The sequence below is a fragment of the Boleophthalmus pectinirostris genome, unplaced genomic scaffold (assembly GCF_026225935.1).
Source record: "Boleophthalmus pectinirostris isolate CB_2022bp ecotype Guang Dong unplaced genomic scaffold, ASM2622593v1 HiC_scaffold_21, whole genome shotgun sequence".
Taxonomy (NCBI): domain Eukaryota; kingdom Metazoa; phylum Chordata; class Actinopteri; order Gobiiformes; family Gobiidae; genus Boleophthalmus; species Boleophthalmus pectinirostris.
In genome coordinates, this window is record NW_026571175.1 from 4,532,912 (window position 1) to 4,556,763 (window position 23,852).

Consider the following 23,852-nt stretch of genomic DNA (forward strand, 5'->3'; position numbering starts at 1 on the left):
AGAGAGAATGATGGACACAGAGAGAAAGACTGAAAAAGAGAGGTGGAGAAAGATTGATGAGAAAGAGCGGGAACATGAGAGAGAAAGAGAGAGAGAGATAGAAAAACAGTGAAAGAGACAGACATGAGAGAGAGAAAAGAAAGAATAGAGAGAGAATTAAAGAGACTGATGGAGACAGAGAAAACAACTGAAAAAGAAAGGTGGAAAAAGACTGACAAGAAAGAGAAAGAACACGAGAGAGAGAAAGAGAGAGAGTGATGGAAAACAGTAAAAGAGACAGACATGGAAGAGAGAAAATAAAGAATAGAGAGAGAGGATGAAAAATAGAATGAAACACAGAAAGAAATACTGAAAAAGAGAGGTGGAGAAAGATTGATGAGAAAGAGAGAGAACATGAGAGAGAAAGAGATTGAAAGATGGAGAAAAAAGAAAGAAAGACTAGATAGTGAAGAACAGAGTGGTTCAGAAATGAAAGATTGTGAAGTGCGTTGCCAGGTTGAGAGAGAAATCTGCAGGGTGTTGGGTAAAAATGACCTGACAGTGATTTTGGTGTCGTGTTGTGAATGCAGTGATTCAGTGATTTTATTTTCAAATCCAGCTGGAGTTTGACTCACCACCAAGACTGATTTCATTTTCATTTGACCTGATTTTCGTCTTTTCAAAGAGACAAATCTTCAGTTGTGTTTCGGCAGTTTACCTAAAAGCGCCGGTTTTAACAAATGTGCAACGAGAAGAGAGAAAATACGAGAGAATTCAAAACAACATCTGCGATTCCAGTTGGATATTTCTGTCAGATGCCCTCCCGTCCTCTTATGCAACCACAAAATCTGCAGATGATGGGAGGATATGGACTAAAACGACAAGAAGAAGAGGGATGAGAGAGAAAATAAATGATAGATAGAGAGAGAGAGAGAGAGAGATGGAAATGCGTAATGAAGAGAGAGAAATATGGAGCGAAGAGAGAAAGACAGTGGGAGGGAGAGAGAAAGAGTGATGAAGAGCGAGAGAGAGATGAACACAGAGAGGTGAAGAGAGAGGCGGAGAGCGAGTGATGTGGAGAGAAAAAGAAGAGGTGGAGAATGACTGATAAGAGAGAGAAGGGCAGGATGATGGACAGAGAGAGAAAGACTGAAAAAAGAGGTGATGAAAGACTAATGAGAAAGAGAGAGAATGTGATGGAGAGAGAGAAAGAGTGATGGAAAAAGACAGACAGAAAGACAGATCGACAGAGAGAAAGAGACAGAGAGAGGAAGAAAAAAAGAGGGAGAGAGAATGATGGACAGAGTGAGAAACATTGAAAACGAGAGATGGAAAAAGACTGACGAGAAAGGAAGTTCATTATAGAGAGAGTGATAGAAAAAGAGAGAAAGAGACAGAAAGATGGAGTGAGAAAGAATAGAGACATAGAAAGATGGACACAGAGAGAAAGACAGAAAAAGAGAGGTGGAAAAAGACTGATGAGAAAGACAGAGAACATGATAGAGAGAGTGGTGGAAAAAGAGAGAAAGACAGAAAGATGGAGAGAGAGAAATGATGGACACAGAAAAGGAGAGGTGGGAAAAGAGAGGGAACACAAGAGAGAGAGAGATGAAAAAACTGTGAAGAGAGAGAGTAATGGAAAAAGAGAGAAAGAGACAGAAATATGGATAATGAATAGAGAGAGAGAAAGATGGACACAGAGCGAACGACTGAAAAAAAAAGGTGGAAAAAGACTGATGAGAAAGAGAGAGAACATGATAGAGAGAGAGCGATGAAAAATGAGAGAAAGACATAAAGGTGGAGAGAGAGAAAGAATAGACAGAGAGAGAGAATGATGGACACAGAGAGAAAGACTAAAAAAAAGGTGGAAAAAGACTGACAAGAAAAAGAGGGAACACGAGAGAGAGAGAGAGAAAGAGAGAAAAAGAGGTGGAGAATGACTGATAAGAGAGAGAAGAACAGAATGATGGACAGAGAGAGAAAGACTGAAAAAAGAGGTGATGAAAGACTAACGAGAAAGAGAGAGAATGTGATGGAGAGAAAAAAAAGAGTGATGAAAAAGAGAGAAAAAACAGACAGAAAGATAGAGAGAGACAGAGAGAGAAAGAGGGAGAGAGAATGATGGACATCGGAAGGTCGGTGGTTCAAATCCCGCTCTTGACAACATACTCTAAACATCACTGGTCGAGCCGACAGATCCACCAAACCACAGGCTGGAGATGCAATTCCAGCTCTCATAGGTGATTGCTGTTGTTGTGTCCTTAAGCAAGACACTTAACCCACCTCGCCCCGTATGAGTGTGTGTGTGAATGGGTGAACAATGCCTTGATGTGATGCACAGTAGAAAAGAATATAAAATTACAGGGTGACCGTTAGGGAGGTCCTTCAAAGCCTGGTCAAACATCAAGTTTCAGATCACCTCGATGAGAACTCTGCATGAGGTTTTACCATCCAAAAGACGATTTAATAGAAATTTGGAAGAAAATGAAGATGTTTCTAGAGATTGCTCAAGCTGTTTGAAGTTCCAAAGCTCCTACAAACCGTTTGGTGTGGTATGAAAATTCAGTTGTGAAGAAAGCGCCTTAAGACCTTTAAGCCGATATCTGTGGTTCTTGAGTGAAGAAATGTTTGGCCTGGTGTTCCTCGACTCCAGTGTGAAAGAAGAACAGAAGAAGCTGATGGTTCACAATATGATGGAAAAGGAAGGTTCAGAGGTTCCACCAAAGCAACGTGACGCCCTTAATCAAGCTGATTATGAAGAGAAGCAGATCAGTGATTTTGTCTTCACCAGCACAATGCGTTTCTTCGAAACTCCTGATCTGCCAACAACATTTTGAACAAATCCCCAGCAGACTGGACTTATGATGCAGACTTTCAGAAGGCTGATAAAACTGTGCATTCCAGGAAAGTTCTCAATTATGTTGCTGAAAGGGCTGAAGCTTATTCAAGATTTTAACTGTAGTCGAACAAAGACTGAAGATCAGAAACAGTCACAGAGACACAGACACATCTATTGTGACGCCAACAAAGCCACAGTGGTTTCTGGACTTTCTAAGAAACTTTTTATGGACTTTCTAAGTTATTTTTATGCAAGTGTAAGTTTGGGTTTGCAGAATAAAATGACAAATTATTTGAATACGCCTTATTTATTTGATTGGGCCCTATAGGGCAATTTTCAAGTGTCCTGAGCAACCTCGAAATATTAATGAATTTGCATAAAATTTGGACTCAAATATCTAGGCCAGATATGGATCCAAATGCAGGATTCTAATCTAAAGAATCTAAAAACCCTTAACGCTGGCATAAAGTTATAAGTTTGACCTTTCTGTCCTATATTGTGTCATCTTTGTGTTCATGAAGCAGCTTTTGTCCGTCTAAATCAGTATTGTTCAGTTTGATCAGACCGGTTTGGATCTGGCTGAAAACCAGGCCATGTATAATAACTAACTGTCACTACTGACGGGTGTTCCACAGTCCGACTTACATATATATTTTACTTAAATTGTACATTTTAGCTTTAAGATAGAGCAATGTTTCTGTTTTAGACCAATTTCTGAGGACCACATAAATGTATGCCATTCCTTGCATTACATTCTTGCATGTTATCAAATGTCATCTTGTTTTATATAAGTACTACATTTATGTACATTTCAGTATTTCGCCGGCTTTAAGGATGAGTTTTTCGACATCATAAAATTGCAACAAACCGTTTGGATCAAGATAAAAGCCGAGACAACGTCTGCATTCCCACAGAGCTGGTTAGTGCATATGCAGGACCTTCCTAGGAACCTCTTGACAAGCACTTGTTTCTAATTGTCGCAAATTGGCCACATACCCAAATTTCTCTCTCTTTTTTTTTTTTTTTAAAGCAAAAACATACACAACATTTTTCATATCCATCTATATAAACTCAGGCGTTAAGTCAGGGGTGTCAAACTCATTTTGGTCCGGGGGCCGTATCCAACCTACAGTACTTTGATCCCAAAGGGGCCGGATCAGAAAACTCATGACATATAAACCCCAAAAATAACAATAAGTTCAAATATTTGTGCAGAGAAACACAAATCTATTACAGAAATCTTTTTTAATTGATGAACTCTTTCTTTTACAAAATATTATCATGAACAACCTGAAACTTTAAAAAAAACCCAATTTCAACACAATATTTTAACATTAACTAACTCAATTTTTCTTGGAAAATCCTGCACTCGGCTCCACTTTTCTCATTTTGGACATTTTGTTGATGAGGGTGTCACGGTCAACAGTCAAAACGATCGTCCTTTAAGAGCGTTTGGAAAGAGACAAGTCTTCATTTGTGCTGCTCTGGTGGGAGGGGCCACGTACAGAGACGCTGGAGACGCTGCGATGCTAAGAGCCGCAGAAAAATACAAATATTTTAATAGAAAGTATCATTAAAATATTTGAGTAGAAAATCAGCCGAGGGCCACATTAAAGGTCTTGGAGGGCCGTATGTTTGACACTCCTGCGTTAAGGGGCTAATGACCATTTGTTACGAACCAGTGCTAGGGACAAAGGGACGTAACACCAACAAGATGTGAAGTAATATTAAGTGGCTTTTATAAAGTAAATATAAATTAATACCACAAAAAAAAGGTGTTTTACATAAGATAAATACAAATTCCAAATACAACTAAACAATACCTCTAATGGAATAAGTTCAAATCAAAGAAAATACAAATGACCAAGGGCTGAGCCAAACTGGAAATTACAAACAAATAATAGGTCAATAACAACCTCTAGAGTCATAATACACAATTCACAGTCGCAATGGGAAGCAACTAAAGACACGTCTGTCAATGAGAGTGGCAAACTGAAACTGAAATCCAGGCCCACAGTACTTTTATTGGACGAAGCGATGGATGTGCACGAAGGGGATTGGAGGAGCGGGACGTCAATCCTCCAACTATACAACGGACGTAGGAGCCAGCTCAACAGCGACGGGACCACACCCCAAGAATCAGGCACCAGGTACCACACAGGACATGCAAATACGGAATGCACAAGCGAAAAAAAAAACGGGGATTGTCGGGCGAGGCGAAGGCAGACCTCGAGCCGTAACACCTTTTACCACGTAGGAGGAAGGGAGGGCATCTGATACGCCGATATGTCAGATGTCTGCTAATTAACGTCTGTGTTAAAATACCTTAAATACTCCATAACCATAGCAACCTGAAGTAATCCTTGCTCTGTTAATGAGCCGTGGATCATGCCGGTGGTGTGAGCGTGTGGAGCCGATGGTGTGATTTCTTTTATTTGTGTGAGGGCTCAGCGGGGGGCAGATTAGACCCGCTGTTTCCAGGTGCTGATTTTGGCTGAAATTTGGGCCAAATTTTGAATCAAACAAAACCACAAAAACAAAAAAAACATGCTGTGGAGTCATGTAGCACAAATTATTAACACTGTTTCTATGGAGATCATTTGTAGATTTTTTTTTTCTTTTTTTGTTGTGTGTTTTGTATCAGATGTAGCGCAATCAAAATCACAATCTGGCATGAAAACTTTGCACTACAACTTCACAAACCTGATGCGATGTGCAGAAATTTCACTAGTATGGAAGATAATTTGTTTCATTAGAATTAGAATTTTAAATACCGCTGAATTTCTCACTTTTTCATTTAGTTTTAACTCTGAATAAACATTTTTGAATGATTTTTATTATGAATTTTAGTTGCTGAAATTTTAAATATACTTTTTCAATATGTTTCAAATTCAAAATCAAAATTTCATCATTTAAATATTCAGCACATATATTTTCAAGCCCTCAAATTCAACAGTCAAAATTTCACAGTATAAAATCCAATCTTTCCTGCTATTTTTAAAATTTTATTTATTCTTTTTTTTTTTTTTTTCACTGCAAATTTTGAATTCCGACTGTTCAGTTTGAGAGCTTGATAATATTTGAGCTGAAGTTAAAATTTCAGAGTATAAAATCCAATCTTTCCTGCTATTTTTAAAATTTTATTTATTCTTTTTTTTTCTTTTTTTTTCACTGCAAATTTTGAATTTCGACTGTTCAGTTTGAGAGCTTGATAATATTTGAGCTGAAGTCAAAATTTCACAGTATAAAATCCAATCTTTCCTGCTATTTTTTAAAATGTATTTATTCTTTTTTTTTTTTTTTTTTTTTTTTCACTGCAAATTTAGAATTTTGACTGTTCCGTTTGAGGGCTTGATAACATTTGAGCTGAATATTTAAAAAGTGATTTTCTTAAATTGACTTTTAAACACTTTCACCAACTAAAATTCAGAATAAAAATCATTCAAACATGTTTTTTCAGAGTTTCAAAAATTCAGAGTGAGAAATTCAAAATGATCTTCCGTACATTAGTGGGATTCACACTGACTGGTTTGCGATGTCGCTCTGACGGGGGAGTGACTTAGCGTGGAGAGCAAAGGGAAAGGAGACTCAAAGCACTGAAAACAAAAGCGAAACTAATAAAACATGTGAACAGCATTTTCCAAACAATAAAAGATAAAACGGTGATTTAAATATGTGATGTGAATTCCCCGCAGAAGTGAAACGGTGTGTGTTTAATACAAATGTTGGCGTTCTTTTTCTTTCTCTTTATGACCTTGTGTTAAACATTAGCGATTCTTCTCGGCTAAAAAGTGGAGTTGAGAAAAACAGCTCCTCCAAAGAAAGAGAGAAATAAAAGAGAATGAATGAATGAATAAATGTGTCGGTCGTGTCTCTTTGTAAATAAGTTGATTGTTCGACCTCGGCAGCTCCTCGCTCCTCACGCCGAGTTTATTAAGAAAGACACGAGCCGTAAATAAAACATGTCCAGAGAGAGAGAGAGAGGAGAGAGAGGAGGAGAGAGGAAAGAAAGAGAGGAAGAGGGGAAAGAAAGAGAGGAAGGAGAGAGGGAGGAAGAGAGGAAAGAGAGAGGAGGGGAGAGAAGACGAGAGAGAGGAAGGGAGAGAGAGAGAGAGGAGGGGAGAGAAGAAGAGAGAGAGGAATGAGAGGAAGGAGTGGAGGAGAGAGAGACATGAGACGTAAATAAAACATGTCCAGAGAGAGAGAGAGAGGAGAGAGGGAGGAGGGAAGAGAAGGACAGAGAGATGAAGAGAGAAGGAGAAAGAGAGGAGGGGAGAGAAGAAGAGAGAGAGGAAGGGAGAGAGAGAGAGAGAGAGAGAGGAAGGAGCAAAGGAGAAAGAGAGGAAGGGAGAGAAGAAGAGAGAGAGGAATGAGAGAAGACGAGAGAGAGGAAGGAGTGGATGAGAGAGAGGAAGGGGTGGGAGAGAAGGAGAGAGAGGAAAGAGAGAAGGAGAGAGAGAGAGAGAGAAAGGAGAGAGAGAGGAGGGGAGAGAGAGGGGAAGGAGAGAAGGACAGAGAGGAAGGGAGAGAAGGAGAGAGGATGAGAGAGAAGGAGACAGAGAGAGGAAGGGGAGAGAGAGGAAGGAGAGGAGAAGAGAGAGAGGAAGGGAGAGAGGGAAAGAGAGGAAGGAGAGAAGAATAGAGAGAGGAAGGGAGACAGGGAAAGAGAGGGGTAAAGAGAGAAAAGGAGAGAGAGGAAGAGAGAGAGGGAGTAGCGAAGGAGAGAGAGGAAAGGAGAGAAGCAGAGAGAGAGGAAGGGAGAGAGGGAGGAGGGGAGAGAGTGAGGAGAGAGGTAAGGGTGAGAGAGAGATAGGAGAGAGAAAGAAAGAGAGGGAGGGGAGACAGAGGAAGGGTGACAGAAGAGAGGGAGAGAGAGAAAGGGAGACAGGGTTGAAGAGAGGAGGGGACAGAAGAAGAGAGAAGGACAGAGAGAAAGAAGTGAGGCAGAAAGGGAGGAGGGTGAGAAAGAGAGGAGGTGGAGACCGAGAAAGGAGAGAGGTAGGGGTGAGAGAAAGATAGAGGATAGAAAGACAGAAGGAAAAAGAGAGGGAGAGATAAGAGAGAGAGATAAAAAGAGGCAGGGGAAAGAGCGAGTGAGAAAGGGTTGAAAAGAGAGAGGAGAAGTAGAGGTGAGAGAGATAGAGTATAGAGAGAAAACGAACAACAAGAAGAACAAGGGAGGAGAAGGAAGAGAAAGAGAGAGAAATAAAGAAAAAGCGGCAAGGTGAGAGAGACAGAGAGAGAAGAGGGAGTGTGAGAGAGAGAGGAGGGAGAGAGAGGGAGATAGGAAGAGAGAGCATGAGACAGAGAAAGAAGAAAAAAGAAGGAGAGGAAAGAGAAAGAGAGAGGGAGGAGCGCTTCACGAGGAGTTAAAACACCGCAGTGAATGGTAATGAATGAAATCAAAGAGGAAGACTAAGCAGAGACAAACAGCCTGTCCCCTGAGACAAAAACACTACACTCTCTCTCTCTCTCTCTCCCTCTCTCCATCTCTCTATACCTCGGGCCAGAGAGGAGCAGGGGCATGATGGGAAATGATGTCTTTATCTATTACGATGTATGTTTGGCGTTGATGTTCCCCTGACAGCAAAGCGCTCTGTCTCAACAAAGATGAAGAGGAGAGGAACGACGCAAATGAGCCACAGAACTAAAGCCTTTATTTTATAGTTATATTTGAGATTTGAGTTACATATTGAGTTATCCTGATTTAGCTAAACAACACTCAGAGGTGTTTTGTTTTTACACTTTATTTGAGTTCATTTGAGATGAAATTATGTACAAAAATGGTCCAAACTGGTCTGCTCTGGCGTTTGAAGTGGTGGGTGGGAGGAGCTAAATTAACTCTAGGGGAAGTTGAATTAACACTAATGAAAGTTGAATTAATACTAGGGGAAGAAGCTGAATTAACACTAAGAGAAGTTGAATTAACACAAGGGGAAGTTGAATTAACAGTAAAGGAAGTTGAATTAAGACTCAGGAAGTTTAATTAACTCTAGGACACAGGTGTCAAACATAAGGCCCGGGGGCCAGATCCGGCCCTCCAAGACCTTTAATGTGGCCCTTGGCTGATTTTGTACTAAAATATTTTAATTATATTTTCTATTAAAATATTGTTTATTTTCTGCGGTGTTTATCACAGCAGCGTCTCCAGCGTCTCTGTACGTGGCCCCTCCCACCAGAGCAGCACAAATGAAGACTTGTCTCTTTCCAAACGCTCTTAAAGGACGATCGTTTTGACTGTTGACCGTGACACCCTCATCAGAAAAATGTCCAACATGAGAAAAGTGAAACCGAGTGCAGAATTTTCCAAGAAAAATTGACTTAACCTATTTGCATACAAGTTTAATGTTAAACATTGTGTTGAAATTGCATTTTTCTTAAAGTTTCAGGTTGTTCATAATATTATAATATTTTGTAAAAGAAAGAGTTCATCAATTAAAAAAGATTTCTGTAATAGATTTGCGTTTCTCTGCACAAATATTTGAACCTATTGTTATTTTTGGGGTTTATATGTCATGAGTTTTCTGATCTGGCCCCTTTGGGATCAAAGTAGGTTGGATAACGGCCCCCGGACCAAAATGAGTTTGACACCCCTGCTCTAGGAGAGGTTGAATTAACACTAGGGGAAGTTGAATTAACTTCAACCATATCAACTCTGGCAAATAACCCCAACTCAAACCCCCATTTAACTTTCAAATAGTTAAAATAACACTTTTTGTGTTAAAAACAGCTCTGAAATATTTCACCCTGAAATTTTAACCCTCCAGTTTTTGCAGTTTTAAATTATCCAAATGTTTCAAATGAAGGTGTATTTAGTTTAAAAACACAGTGGAGCACTTCCTTTATTGCACATGCATATAGTTATAAGAGTTTCTTTTAATTGTCTGGAGAATCAGGAAGTGTGTGTTAGCATGCTAGTTACTGTATGAAAAGCGCTTATGAACTCATTAGTCAGGATTAGGAATAACTGGAACACTTCAAATGGTTTCAAATGATCTAGTTCTGTTTTTCGCATTGTTAACACAGTCAGGATCACGTACAGAGGATTAAAGCGTGCAAAAAATCCCAAATACGCTTCTAATAATTCATTAATGTGCAGAAAATTCCTCTCCCTTGCGCATATTTTGTCCTCATTTGTAGCTTTTGTTCAGCCGAGCTCCATTGAACCCACAGACACGGGCTCTTCTCTTATCACACACCACATGGAAGTACTACTAATCAGCTCTTAACCACGCTGTTTCATGTTTGAGCTGATTTCTCTTTCTAACGGGCGTCTGGCTGTTAGCGTGGGTTAGTGTGGGTTAGTCTGGGTTAGCTTTGTTGAGAGCGGATTTCATTCTGGTTGTTAATTGCTTGCTCCGGTCTCACGGCTGACCACAGAAGGCCCTCGCTGCGTGGAGGACCGGAGCTGACCACTGGACCACCGCTGCTCTGGACCAGGATGTGGGGAAGGGAAAACAACAGGAAGCAAAGATGTTGTTTTGTAGATTTTTTTTAAAGGTTTGATGTTTTAAATTATCACGTTGCGGTTTGGAGACATAGGAAAGGTAAAAAAAAAATAAAATAAAAATACAATGTTGGTTTTGAATCCCTTCTCTTTGTAACTGCCGCTGTCAGACTCCGCATTTTGGTTTTAAAATGTTCGTATTAACTCGTTCTACATTTTTATTTCACTATTTTGTCTGTAAATTAAAACATGAACATTAAAAATAGAACAATCCGGAGCCTGTTTTCCCCGAGGTCGCTTCCTTTGGCGTTTGAAACCGGTTTGATTGACAGCGTCGCTATGCGCTCGCTCCCTGCAAGAGGAAGGGGCGTGTACCGTCAACAAATTCGTTTCTGATTGGCCCTTTGGTTTCGCTCTCGGATTTCCAAATATGGCCCCTGGTTGCAGATTAGGCGCTGTAACGGCCAGCCTTGATGAGCTTCATTTGGCTGCTATGGGTGATGCCAAATATTTCTATAAAATGCTTTAAACATCCAATATTTACATATAATCAGTGTTGGGAAGGTTACTTTTAAAATGTAATCCCCTACAGATTACAGATTACATACCCCAAAATGTAGTTTTGGACCAATTTTATTTGGTTTGCAGGTGGGAAAAGAGCAAACTGGAGTCTATATGATACAGAATAACCATTTTATTACCTGGTGTGGACCAAATAATTGAACTAGTGTTGTGAAAGCGCTCTAAGAAATCAATCAAATCCTTTAAATGTTCTAAAAATCTCTGCAAAATACTTTTACTTTTTACTCTTAAAGCATATTTTTAAACAAGTACTTTAATATTTTTATTGTTTTAAGTCAATTTTTTCATGTGACACTTTTTATCTTTGTATCTCTACTTTTACTTCAGTAACAAAACAGAGTACTTCATCCATCACTGAGTACGACACATCCATGTATTTATAATGAGACAGAGTGTAGCTCTAGCGTCTCTATCCATATGTTCTTCTTGTTCTGCTGATTTTAAATATATAATGTGCAGAGAATACAAAACTCCTGTGAGCCGAGGGGAGTCTCTTTCTCACAGAGGAAAGGATTATTCTGACAATATTGGTCCAACCGTCTCTCCCCCTTCAGCAAAAAAACACACGCGCTTTAAATTTAAATTGCAATGCTTCGAAATTCAGGTCCTCCAGGTATTTCTGACCAAGTTAGGGAAGAGTTTGTACATTCGAGTGAAGCGGAGAGTGAATATGGTGCAGACGAGGTGGTGGAAGAAGTACTAATTTTGTTACTTAAATGTGCACTGCATGTTGTCATGGAGGGTACATGTTACGGCCCCAGGTCTTAGTTCTAATGTGTTTTGTGTGATTTTGCTGAGTTCTGATTCCTGCTGCAGGGGCCCTGGTCTGTGATTGGTGGGGCAGGTCGACGCCCACCTCACCTGCAGCCACCTCCCCTTCTTTAAGGAGATTACCAGCACCTGCTCGGGGCTGCTGGTCTTGGTGGCCAGTAAGCAATAGGAGGGTTTCAGTCACGTGATCACGATGATGCGCAAATTTCAGGTGGAGGGCAGGAAGTGAAGACAAACACGACAAACACGGCTCTGGAGAACACAGATATGGAGAAGAGTTCTTATTGTCAGGATTTAGAGCCAGTAGCGAGGCAAAAGTACGAGCAGTTAGTCGACAAATATATTGGGCGTGACCCTGATCTTATTGAAAATGAGAGAATTTTCAACCGAAGTAAAAGATTTGCCGAGAATCGAGGCAGAGGAGATCACGAACTATTTAGCTCTTCAGACATCGTTCTACACCAGACAACAGATGAAGACGTACAAAAGTTTGGAGGCATAGAACTTTTTTTTGTCAGTGGATGGGTCCTCAACCTTGGTGCAAAACGCCTAAATGATGATTATGGTTTGGTCTTCGCCGGGGTGAGTGTTTCTCTTAGTTTATGTGTATAGACTGTTATGGAAAAACTGCAGTGTATCGGCAGTAACTTCTATCTGAACTATTTAATGTCAACAAACGTCGTCAGCCGTTAGTCGTTAATGATTCATTTATGTTCAGGTAAACCACAAAAAACAATTTAGCTTTGTAACAAACCTTTGTCGAAGTGTTCACTGCAGACACGAGCATTAGCGAATTCTGCTCCTCCCGACCTCAAACAGGTTTGTAATCCACTTTTTACAGCGTCGTTCTGTCAGCTTTTCCCATTTCTGACCTTTGTGGACGACTATATTCGGTACTCTAAAAAAAAACGCTTTTCCTTCTCTCGGTTAGAACAATTGGCACAGCCGTAAACTACACAACACATCGGCATTTTCCTCCAGTCAGTTCACTTCCTGCCCTCCATCTGATTTTGCGTGCTGACAAACGTAGCCCTGTGACGTCACGTGAAACCCACATATTCTGTGGTTGTGTGTTTAGTTTAGTTCTGCTTTGTGCCTTTTTGATTTGGTCACTCGATTCTGTTTGTGGTTTAATTTGGGGAACTTGTGTTTTAGTTTAGTGTGTGTTTTTTTTTTTTTTATAAGCCTGCGTGAGCCCTTTTGTGGCACAAAACGCTGTTTATTCTGTTGTTCTGTTTCTTAGTTTAGGTTATTTTCTGTTTATTTTAGTCTGTTTTGTTAATTTAACCTTTTACATTCCTGTTAATTAAACATTATTTAATTTATTTCATTTTACATCTTGGTTTTATTTTTGTTACTTCCTTCACCCCAACGAGCTGAGTCGTAACAGTACATCACCTGTTTGTCTCTTGGAGATGTGATTGCTTTGTCTAGAATGTTCCACAGTATAGATTTAATGTATCTATCACCAGTGTTGGGGAGTAACAGATTACATGTACCAAAGTTACGTAATCAGAGTACAAATTATGAGTAACTGTATTTGGTTACAGTTACTGTTTCAGTGAGTGGTAATTGGATTACAGTTAGTTTGTTGAAATAAATGGATTACAGGGCGGTAATTTTCAGTTTTCACATTTTGGGCTAAACCAGGACTAAAACCAAAACTAAACTAGGACTAAACCAGGACTAAACTAGGACTAAACTAGGACTAAAACCAAAACTAAACTAGGACTAAACCAGGACTAAACCAGAACTAAACTAGGACTAAACCAGGACTAAACCAAAACTAAACTAGGACTAAACCAGGACTAAACTAGGACTAAACCAGGACTAAAACCAAAACTAAACCAGGACTAAAACCAGAACTAAACTCGGACTAAACCAGACCTAAACTAGGACTAAACTAGGACTAAACCAGGACTAAAACCAAAACTAAACCAGGACTAAAACCAGAACTAAACTAGGACTAAACCAGACTAAACTAGGACTAAACTAGGACTAAACCAGACTAAAACCAGAACTAAACTCGGACTAAACCAGACCTAAACTAGGACTAAACTAGGACTAAACCAGGACTAAAACCAGAACTAAACTCGGACTAAACCAAGACTAAAACCAAAACTAAACTAGGACTAAACTACAACTAAACCAGGACTAAAACCAGAACTAAACTAAAAAGCACGACAATATCAAGTAATCCAAAGTATTCAGATTACGTTACTCACTTTAAGTAATTTAATGGATTATGTTACAAACTACATTTTAGGGTGTGTAATCTGTAATCTGTAGGGGAATACATTTTAAAAGTAACCTTCCCAACACTGTCTATCACAAGAGATACAAGCAGGTTCCAGCACTACAGTACGCTACATTACAGTTCAGATCTGTGGAGAGGCACCCCTATTCACAGAAAGAGTTATTGTATTTTTGAGCAATAGAAATGTAATGAATAAATGTTAAAAGGAAATGTGTAATGTCATACTGTGGAACATTCTAAGAAAAGTAGTAGCATTTCCGGTTACACGTGGCTATTCCGACATGCCGATATTTAAACACTGACATCTAATTGTCGGAGTAGCGGCATAACCATTTTTTTTTCAAGCGTCCCACTACTTCGATATGTTTTGTTTCCATTGTTGGAGTAGCGACACTTTAGGATTTTTCAAACATTTCTCTTTTCCGACATGAATAATATCAATGTGTTTCTATCCTCCCCCATCACTCTCTTTCTATTTATTTATTTATTTTTGGTGGCAGGTTTGATTATTATTATTTTTATTTTTATTATTATATTTTTTATTTTTATTTTTTTTTTTTTTTTTTTATTTTAGGATTTTTATTTTATTTTATTATATTTATTTTTTTGTATTTTTTTGTGTTTGCTCAAACTACAAACGTGTTAAAAATAAATCCTCAAGCCTCAATCGATCATAAAAAAAAAAAAAAACTTATACTTTTCATTCCTGTTCAAAAATGTAGTGGAGTAAAAGTAAAAGTATTCCCTTAAAAATGTACATAAGTAAAGTACAGATAGGCAGTATTTGACTACTTTTACTTTTGTGGGCTTCAGAAGTTTGTGTTTACTTCCTGTTACGTGATCCAGACTTTTTCACTGACACCAACTCACACTTTTGATTTGACATTTGACTCATTCGCAGTTCGAGTTCGCCTCGCACCAGCGTTATCTGTCTCCTCCAATCTGGGGACGTGCAAAATGCGACTTTCCGGAGTATTTTCAGCTTTGGAGATGTAGACGGACTAATAATAAAAACAAAAAACAAAGCAAAACACAAGTCCAAGGTCTGTTTTTGAGGAGGAAAAACATGACATAACTTTTCTATGTCGAGCTGTTATTGTTTTGTCTAGAATGTTCCACAGTATGGCGTTAAACCTTTCTATCATCATGGAGACCAAACCAGACAAGTTACAGGTCAGATCTGTGGAGAGGCGAACCTGCTCACAGTCAGAAAGCCTGTTTTTCTACATATTTTTGAGCTATAAAATGATAAAAAATTGATAAATGTAAGGTAGAGCTGTTTAAAGTCACACTGTGGAACATTTCAGACAGAGAAATTACATCTCCATGGAAACAATCAGGTGAATATTGTGTAATAAAAGACCTATAATCAGTAATTTATTTAAAAGTCATTATTGTTTTCATATCAGGTGTTAGTTGGATGTAAAGCTTCACTGTGTAACTTTTCTGGTAGTTACTTGTCTCCATGGAGATGTTATCGCTTTACCTCCATTATTCCAAACTATGAACTTATTTAAACGTTTCAGTCTCCATAGAAACATGCAGGAGACACCATCAGGCCAATGTACAGGTGAGATCTGTGAGGAGGCGAGCCCACTTAAGGATCGTTCACACCAAAGCGTCAACAAACGCCTTGACGCTTCTATTTGGAGCCTTTGCATTTGAGTTTTGACGCCCCCAACGCGCGTTTTTGACGCCGTGGACGAACGGAAGAAAAATACCTGACGCGCGTCCGTTGCCCTGGAAACAAGAGCCCGATCCCTCTCTTTTCCCGAAACAATGTCAGGCCAGACTGAGAGAGTGTTTTTATGACATAAAACATCAGCGGAGGAGATCAGGTCGACGACTGGGACGGATATATATTTATACTCCACTAATGACACTGGATCAGTCCTGGTTTGGTCTCGGTCTAGTCCTGGTCTAGTCCTGGTCTAGTCCTGGTCTAATCCCGGTCTAGTCCCGGTCTAGTCCTGGTCTAATACCGCTCTAGTCCCAGTCTAGTCTCGGTCTAGTCCTCTAGTCCTGGTCTAATAGTCCCGGTCTAGTCCCGTCTAGTCTGTCTAGTCCGTCTAGTCCGGTCTAGTCCGGTCTAGTCCTGGTCTAATACCGCTCTAGTCCCAGTCTAGTCTCGGTCTAGTCCCAGTCTAGTCTCGGTCTAGTCTCGATCTAGTCCTGGTTTAGTCCCGGTCTAGTCTCGGTCTAGTCCCGGTCTAGTCCCGGTCTAGTCCTGGTCTAGTCTCGGTCTAGTCCCGGTCTAGTCTCGGTCTAGTCTCGATCTAGTCCCGGTTTAGTCCCGGTCTAGTCTCGGTCTAGTCCTGGTTTAGTCCTGGTCTAGTCCCGGTCTAGTCTCGGTCTAGTCTCGGTCTAGTCCTGGTTTAGTCCCGGTCTAGTCCTGGTTTAGTCCTGGTCCAGTTCTGGTATAGTCCTCGTGATGGGCTCGGTGATTGTGGCGTATATATGTATTCTCCTTTCATGTTTGTGGATCTCGGGTTTTTCTTCCTGATAATAACGTCGCTGCGTCACTGGATACTCGTCCCTGATTGGTTGACCCGGAGCGTCTGTCGCGAAAAGTTCAGCATTTTCAACTTCTTGACGCTGACGCCTTGGACGCCCGTCTAGAGCGTCGACGCGAAAACGCTCAAGACGCGCCGCAAAAACACGACGCCCTGATCGCGCGTCCACATGGACTTTACATGGAAACTGGACGCTTTGACGCCCTTGGTGTGAACGAACCTTTACAGTCCAAATGCAGGTTTTTAAAAGTATTTATGAGCATTAAAAACATCCATAATTGAATAAATGGAGCTCATATGAGTTTAATGCCAGATTGCGGGACATTACAGGTAAAGCAATAGCATCGCCATGGTAGCGGATCCCCAACCTTGAAAGTTACGCAGTGCACCTTTAAAGTTAACTGATGTTTGGTTTACATCGGAGTAACATGAGCTGGACTTTCTTTGAGTTCTAAACCACTTTCTTTTCTTTCTCTCCATTTCTCTCCTTTCTCTTTCTCTCCCTCTCCTCTCACTCCCTCTCTACCAGTCTCCCTTTCTCTTTCTCTCTCTCCCGGTCTCCTCTCTCCATCTTTCACTCTCTCTCCCTTCCTCACTCCACAGTTTTGGGGGCACCTTCTTTCTCTCTCTCCATTTCTCTCTCTTTCTCTCCCTGTCTCCTCTCAATATCTTTCTCTCTTCTCCCTCTCTCACCCCACCTTCTTTCTCTCTCCTTCCCTGTCTCTCTCATAGCTGAGTTTTAATAACACCGTCTTTCTCTCTCCCTTTCTCTTCTTTTTCTTTCTCTCCCTCTCCACCAGTCTTCCTCTCTCTTTCCCTCTCTCTTTCTGTCTCACACTGTCTCCTCTCTCCCTTCTTCCCTCCCTCCATCTCATAGCTGAGTTTTGGGGGCACCTTCTTTCTCTCTCTATTTCTCTCCTTTCTCTTTCTGTTTCTCTCTCTCTTTGCTCACTCCTCTCTTTCACGCCACCTTCTCTCTCTTTCTTTTCCTGTCTCCTCCTTTCTCTTTCTCTCTCTCTCTCTCTCTGCTCTCCATCTCTCTCTCTCTCTCTCTCTCTCTCTATCTATCTATCTATTTCTATCTCTCTCTCTCCTCTCTTTCACCCCACCTTCTCTCTCCCTCCCTTCTTTGCTCTCTCTCACAGCTGAGTTCTGAGGCACCTTCTTTCTCTCTCTGTTTCTCTTCTTTCTCTCTCTCTCTCTCTCTCTACCACTCTTCCTCTCTCTATTTCTTTCTTTCTTTCTCTCTTTCTCCCTGTCTCCTCTCTCTCTCCCCTCTTCCTTCCCCCCCTCTCACAGCTGAGTACTGGGGCACCTTCTTTCTCTTTTCTATTTTCTCCCTTTCCTCTCTCTCTCTCTCTCTCTCTCTCCCTCTCCTCTCTCTCCCTGCCTCGTCTCTCTCCTCTCTCCATCTCTCTCTCCTCTTCTCTTCCCTCCTCCCTCGCTCTCACAGCTGAGTTTGGAGGCAGACGACAAGAGTTTCACTGCAGATGGGACCAGGGTAATTATAGTTCATCATTTATGACACATTTACTCTTCTCTCTCTCTCTCTCTTTCTTTTTCTCTCTATCTCTCTCTCTCATTACCTTCTGCTCTCTTTCACCCTCTCTCTTCCTTTCACTACTCTCTCTCTCTCTCTTCCTCTGTCTTCCCTCTCTCATTACCTCATGTTCTTCTATCCTCTCTTCTCCTCTCTTCCTCATCATCTCTCCATCTTCTCTCTCTCGTTACCTTCTGCTCTCTTTCACCCTCTCTCCTCCTTTCTATCCTTCTGTCCTCTATTTCCCTCTCTTTCTCGCTCGCTCTTTCACTCTCTACTCCCCTCTCTCTGTCCTCTATAATTACCTTCTGCACTCTTCCTCTCTCTCTCTTCCTCTCCTCTCTCCCTCTCTCTTCTTTCTTTCTCTTTCCTCTCTCTCTTTACCATCTGCTATCTTTCCATCTCTCTCCCTCTCTCTTGTTCTATCCTCTCTCCTCCTTCCTTACTCTCTCCTCTTTCTCTGTCTCTGTCATTCATCACTCTCTCCTCATCATTTCTCTCTCTCTCATTACGCCCTTTCTCTTTTTCACTCTCCTACCTAACTCCCTCTCTCCATTTCTTCTCTTTCACCCCACTTTGTTTCTCTCATTCTCTCTCCCTGTCTCGTCTCTTTCACCCGACCTTCTCTTTCTCTCTCTCCCTGTCTCTTCTCTTTCACGACACCTTCTCTCTCTTTCTATCTCTTCTCTTTCACCCTACATTCTCTCACTCTCTCTCTCACTGTGTCTCTTCTCTTTCACCCCACCTTCTCTCTCTCTTTCACACTACATTATTTCTCTCTCCCTGTCTCTTCTCTTTCATGACACCTTCTCTCTCTTCACCCTCTCTATTTCTTCTCTCTTTCTCTCTCTCTTCCTGTCTCTTCTCTTTCACCTTACTCTCTCTCTCTCTTCTCTTTCACGACGCCTTCTCTCTCTTCCTGTCTCTTCTCTTTCACTCTACATTCTCTCACTCTCTCTCTCTGTCAGTTCTCTTTCACCCTACATTCTCTCTCTTTCCCTCTTTTCTCTTTCACCCTATATTCTCTCTCTTCCTCTCTTCTCTTCACCCTCACTCTCTCTCTCTTTTTCCTGTCCCTTCTCTTTCACCCTATATTCTGACTCTCTCTCTCTTCTGTCTCTTTTTTCACCCTACATTCTGACTCTCTCTTTCTTCTGTCTCTTCTCTTTCACCCCACCTTCTCTCTCTCTCTCTCTTCTTGTCTCCTCTCTTTCACCGTACAGTCTCTGACTCTCTCTCTCTCTCTCTCTCTGTCTTTTCTCTTTCACCCCACCTTCTCTCTCTCTTTTTTCTGTCTCTTCTCTTTCACCCCATGTTCTCTCTCTCTTTCCCTGTCTCTTCTCTTTCACCCCACCTTCTTTCTCTCTCTCTGTCTCTTCTCTTTACCCCTACCGTCTTTCTCTCTCTTCTCCCTCTCTTCTCTTTCACCCTACGTTCTCTCTCTTTTCTCTGTCTCTTCTCTTTCACCCTACGTTCTCTCTCTTCTCTTCTCCCCTACCTTTCTCTCCTTCTCTCTCTCTCTCTCTCTCTCCTTCTCTCTCTCCCTCTTTCTCTCTCTCAGACCACGTTCCGCAGGCGTCAGTGCAGACAACATTACCCACGATGCATTTCCTTCATTAGCGAGTGGGATGTTAAATGAAGACGTGTGTGTGTGTGTGTGTGTGTGTGCGGAGTGTAAACGTTGTTGTTGTTGTTGTTGTCATGGCGATGAGCGCTGGGAAAAGTGACATAAATACAATATGCTGTGGAATCTTTTACACTTATCCAACAGCTGCTGCTCTTTTCCTCACACGCCTTTCTTTTCTTTTCTTTTCTTTTATTTACTCAACTCTCATGGACGCATTTTCAGGGTCGGCGGTTCGATTCCTGCTCTCGACATAAACACCACTGGTAGAGCTGGAGTTGGAGGTGCAGTTCCAGATGAATGATGTCGTTGTGTCTTTGGGCAAGACACTTAAGCACACTCAGTTACTTTATTGTCAAGTGTCTTTGTATTACCATGAAAAATGCTATATAAAACCTAGTAGTAGGAGTAGGAGGAGTAGTAGGAGTAGGAGTAATAGTAGTAGGAGTAGTAGTAGTAGTAGTAGTAGTAGTAGTAGTAGTAGTAGTAGTAGTAGTAGTAGTAGGAGGAGGAGGAGGAGAGTCTGTGAATGGAGAGGAGAGAGGAAACGTGAATGAACTCTGCTCCATAACTCACAGTGAATCTCTCCTTTCTTTTTCTCTCCCTCTCCTCTCACTCTGTCTCTACTGTCTCTCTCTCTCTCTCTCTCTCTCTCTCCCTCTTTCACCCCACCATCTCTCTCCCTCCATTCCTCTCTCCTTTTCACAGCTGAGTTTTGGAGGCACCTTCTTTCTCTCTCTGAATGTCTCTTTTTTCTTTCTTTCTTTCTTTCTTTCTTTCTTTCCTCACCTTCTCTCTCCCTCCCTCCTTCAGTTTGAAAGGAGGCACCTTCTTTTCTCACTCAATTTCTCTCTCCCTCTCTCTGTCTCCTCTCTTTCACCCCACCTTCTCTCTCCCTCCATTCCTCGCTCTCTCTCACAGCTGAGTTCTGGGGCACCTTCTTTCTTTCTCTCTCTCTCTTTCTCTCTCTCCCTCCCTCCCTCCTTCTCATAGCTGTTTAAGTTCACCTTCTTTGTCTCTTTCCATTTCTCTCCTTTCTCTTTTTCTTTCTCTCCCTGTCTCCTGTCCATTTCTCTCCCCACCTTCTCTCTCCCTCCATTCCTCCCTCCCTCTCACAGCTGGTTTAGGGGCACCTTTTTTTGCTCTATTTCTCTCCTTTCTCTTCTCTCTCTCCCTCTCTCTCTCCCCTCTTTCACCCCACCTTCTCTCTCTCTCTCGCCAATTTCATCCCTCCTTTTCACAGTCGAGTTTTGGGGGCACCTTCTTTCTCTCACTCCATTTCTCTCCTTTCTCTTTCTCTCCCCCTGTCTCCTCTCTCTGTCTCTCTCTCTGTCTCCTCTCTTTCAGCCCACCTTCTCTCTCTCTTCCTCCCTCCTTTGCACAGCTGAGTTTTTGGGGGCACCTTCTTTCTCTCTCTCTCTCTGCTCTTTCACCCCACCTTCTCTCTCCCTCCCTCCTTCCCTCCCTCTCACAGGAACCTTCTTTCTCTCTTTCTCTCTCTCTCTCTCTGACTCTCAGCAGGACTCCCATGTGTCTCACTCTTTAAAACACTTTTCATGCGTCTGGACGTATTTTCAGGACGTGACTCGGTTCAGTTTTGCAGCAGCGTGTGGGACATACAACGGCACACTTCAGCACGGCACGGTTCAAAAACACTAACGTGAGTGAGTAGGGTGACCATATTTCCATTTGTGAAAACCCGGACACCTTACCGGGGGTGGGAGGTGAGGCCTCCACATTGAACTACAGTCATCCCTCGCTATATCGCAGTTCACCTTTCGCGGTCTCGCCGTTTCGTGGATTTTTTCTTTTTCTTTTCATTCTTTTTTTTTGTGTGTCAATTTTACGTGTTTTTTTTTGTGGTTTTTTTTACACACGGGTGGGTCAGGACTAAACCAGGTCTGAACCAGAACTAATCTTGGACTTAAGAGAGAAAACGCCGAGCAGTTTGTCCACAAAGCGCGATCGGGCAATTGCCGCGAGCTCTGCGCAGGTCCTTTCTCCTGCGTCACCTCCGAGCCCGTCCTGACAGTGAGTCCTGTTTCAGTTCTGTTTTAGTCCTGGTTTACTCCTGTTTTAGTCCTGGTTCGGTCCTGGTTTAGTCCTAGTTCAGTCCTGTTTTAGTCCTCCTCTTCAGTCCTGGAGTCCTAGGTTAGTTCTGGGTTAGTCCTGGTTTAGTCTTAGTTCAGTCTGTGGCGTAGGCAGCGCAAAAGTTTGATATAATCACAGGTTAACAGGCCGACGCTCAGTTTAATGCCCCCAATGAACGGTAATGAAAACCCGGACATTTCCATCACTTAAAAAAAAAACCCGGACGCCCAGGACAGGACGCAAAGTACAGACATGTCAGGGGAAAAAGGGGCGTTTGGTCACACTATGAGTGCGTCCTGTTTTCTGATCTGTTCTAATGTAGTTTCCTCATCACAAACAGACGTGGAGTTGTTTTGTTTCACTCACACATTTAACACTCAAACCTGCACATTTACTCTGAGTTCTTCTCTCAGACTGAAAACTCTCCCTACACCGCTGACAATCATTTGGATAATTGCAGCACTAGACTGGCCAATTTTCTGAACAAAAAGTAAAAAGTACTCATTAACTCGAAAACTAACATTTTTAATTAACTCTCACAGAATCAATTTTAATATTTTCTCAAGGTTTATATGAGTCCAATCTGTTCTAGAGTTAATTTAACATTTTTAGAAATGTTAATGAAGTAACATGAGACCAAAGTTCCTGTTTAACCCTGAAATCAAGAGTTATATTAACATTTTGAGAGTAAACAGATAACACTTTGTAAGGTTATCCTGATTTAGCTAAACAACACACAGAGGTGTTTTATTTTGACACTTTATTTTAGTTAATTTATGATGAAATTATAAACAAAACTGGTCCAAACTGGTCTTCTTTCGCGGGAGTTTGAAGTGGTGGATGGGAGCCAAATTAACAATAAGATAAGTTGAATTAACACTAAGAGAAGTTTAATTAACACCAGGAGAAGTTGAATTAACACTAAGAGAAGTTTAATTAACACCAGGAGAAGTTGAATTAATACTAGGTGAAGTTGAATTAACATTAGAGGACGTTGAATTAACACTAAGAGAAGTTGAATTAACACTAGAGGAAGTTGAAATTAACACTAAGAGAAGTTGAATTAACACTAGAGGAAGTTGAATTAACACTAGGGAAGTTGAATTAACACTAGAGGTTGAATTAGTTGAATTAACACTAGGGGAAGTTGAATTAACACTTAGAGGAAAGTTGAATTAACACTAAGAGAAGTTGAATTAACACTTAGAGGAAGTTGAATTAACACTAAGAAGTTGAAGTTGAATTAACACTAGAGGAAGTTGAATTAACACTAGGGGAAGTTGAATTAACACTAAGAGTTGAATTGAATTAACACTAGGGGAAGTTGAATTAACACTAGAGGAAGTTGAATTAACACTAGGGAAGTTGAATTAAGTTTGAATTAACACTAGAGGAAGGAAGTTGAATTAACACTAACAGTAGTTGACGTAACACTGGGGAAACTGAATTAACACTAGAGGAAGTTGGGAAGTTGAATTAACACTAGGGGAAGGAAGTTGAATTAACACTAGGGGCACTAGGGGAAGTTGAATTAACTCAACCATATCTACCTTCAACCATATCAACACTGGCAAATAACAACAACTCAAACCCCCAATTCATTTTCAAATAATTAAAATAACAAATATTTTACTCTGAAATTCTAACCCTGCAGTTTTTGCTGTGTACCACTTCATGACATCACAAGGTGGAGCAGAGCATTTTAAGCTTTGGAGATATAGAGAGATGTATAATAAAGTTTTACTCAACCATGTGTGAATGAAACAAAAAACAACTCCAGGAGTGTTTTTGAGGAGGTAACAACATTCAGACATGATTTAAAGTTCACAAGAATAATTTGGTGATATATTGGACTTTTAAACGTATAATTCTTTTCAACAATTCGTGTAAACATTTTGCACATGGATTGTTTCTGTCACTTTGATGAAGAAATGAGAGACACTCAAGGACATAAGATTGTTTGCTTCTCACTGAAAGGCCCCTCACTGTTTGGGAATCGAACCGGGGACCCTCTGGCTGTGAGGCGGGTCTGCTAATAACATTGACATTTTTAATTCAATATGCAAATCAGTGTTCACATGGAGAGTTAATGATCCTGTGACCTCGTTTAAAGGAGCTCTACCTGATTTTGACTGTCTAGAGCTTTGCGATTAGATGCAGGAATGTTCCACAGTACGGCATTAAAACATTTATACTGTGATGTTTTTAA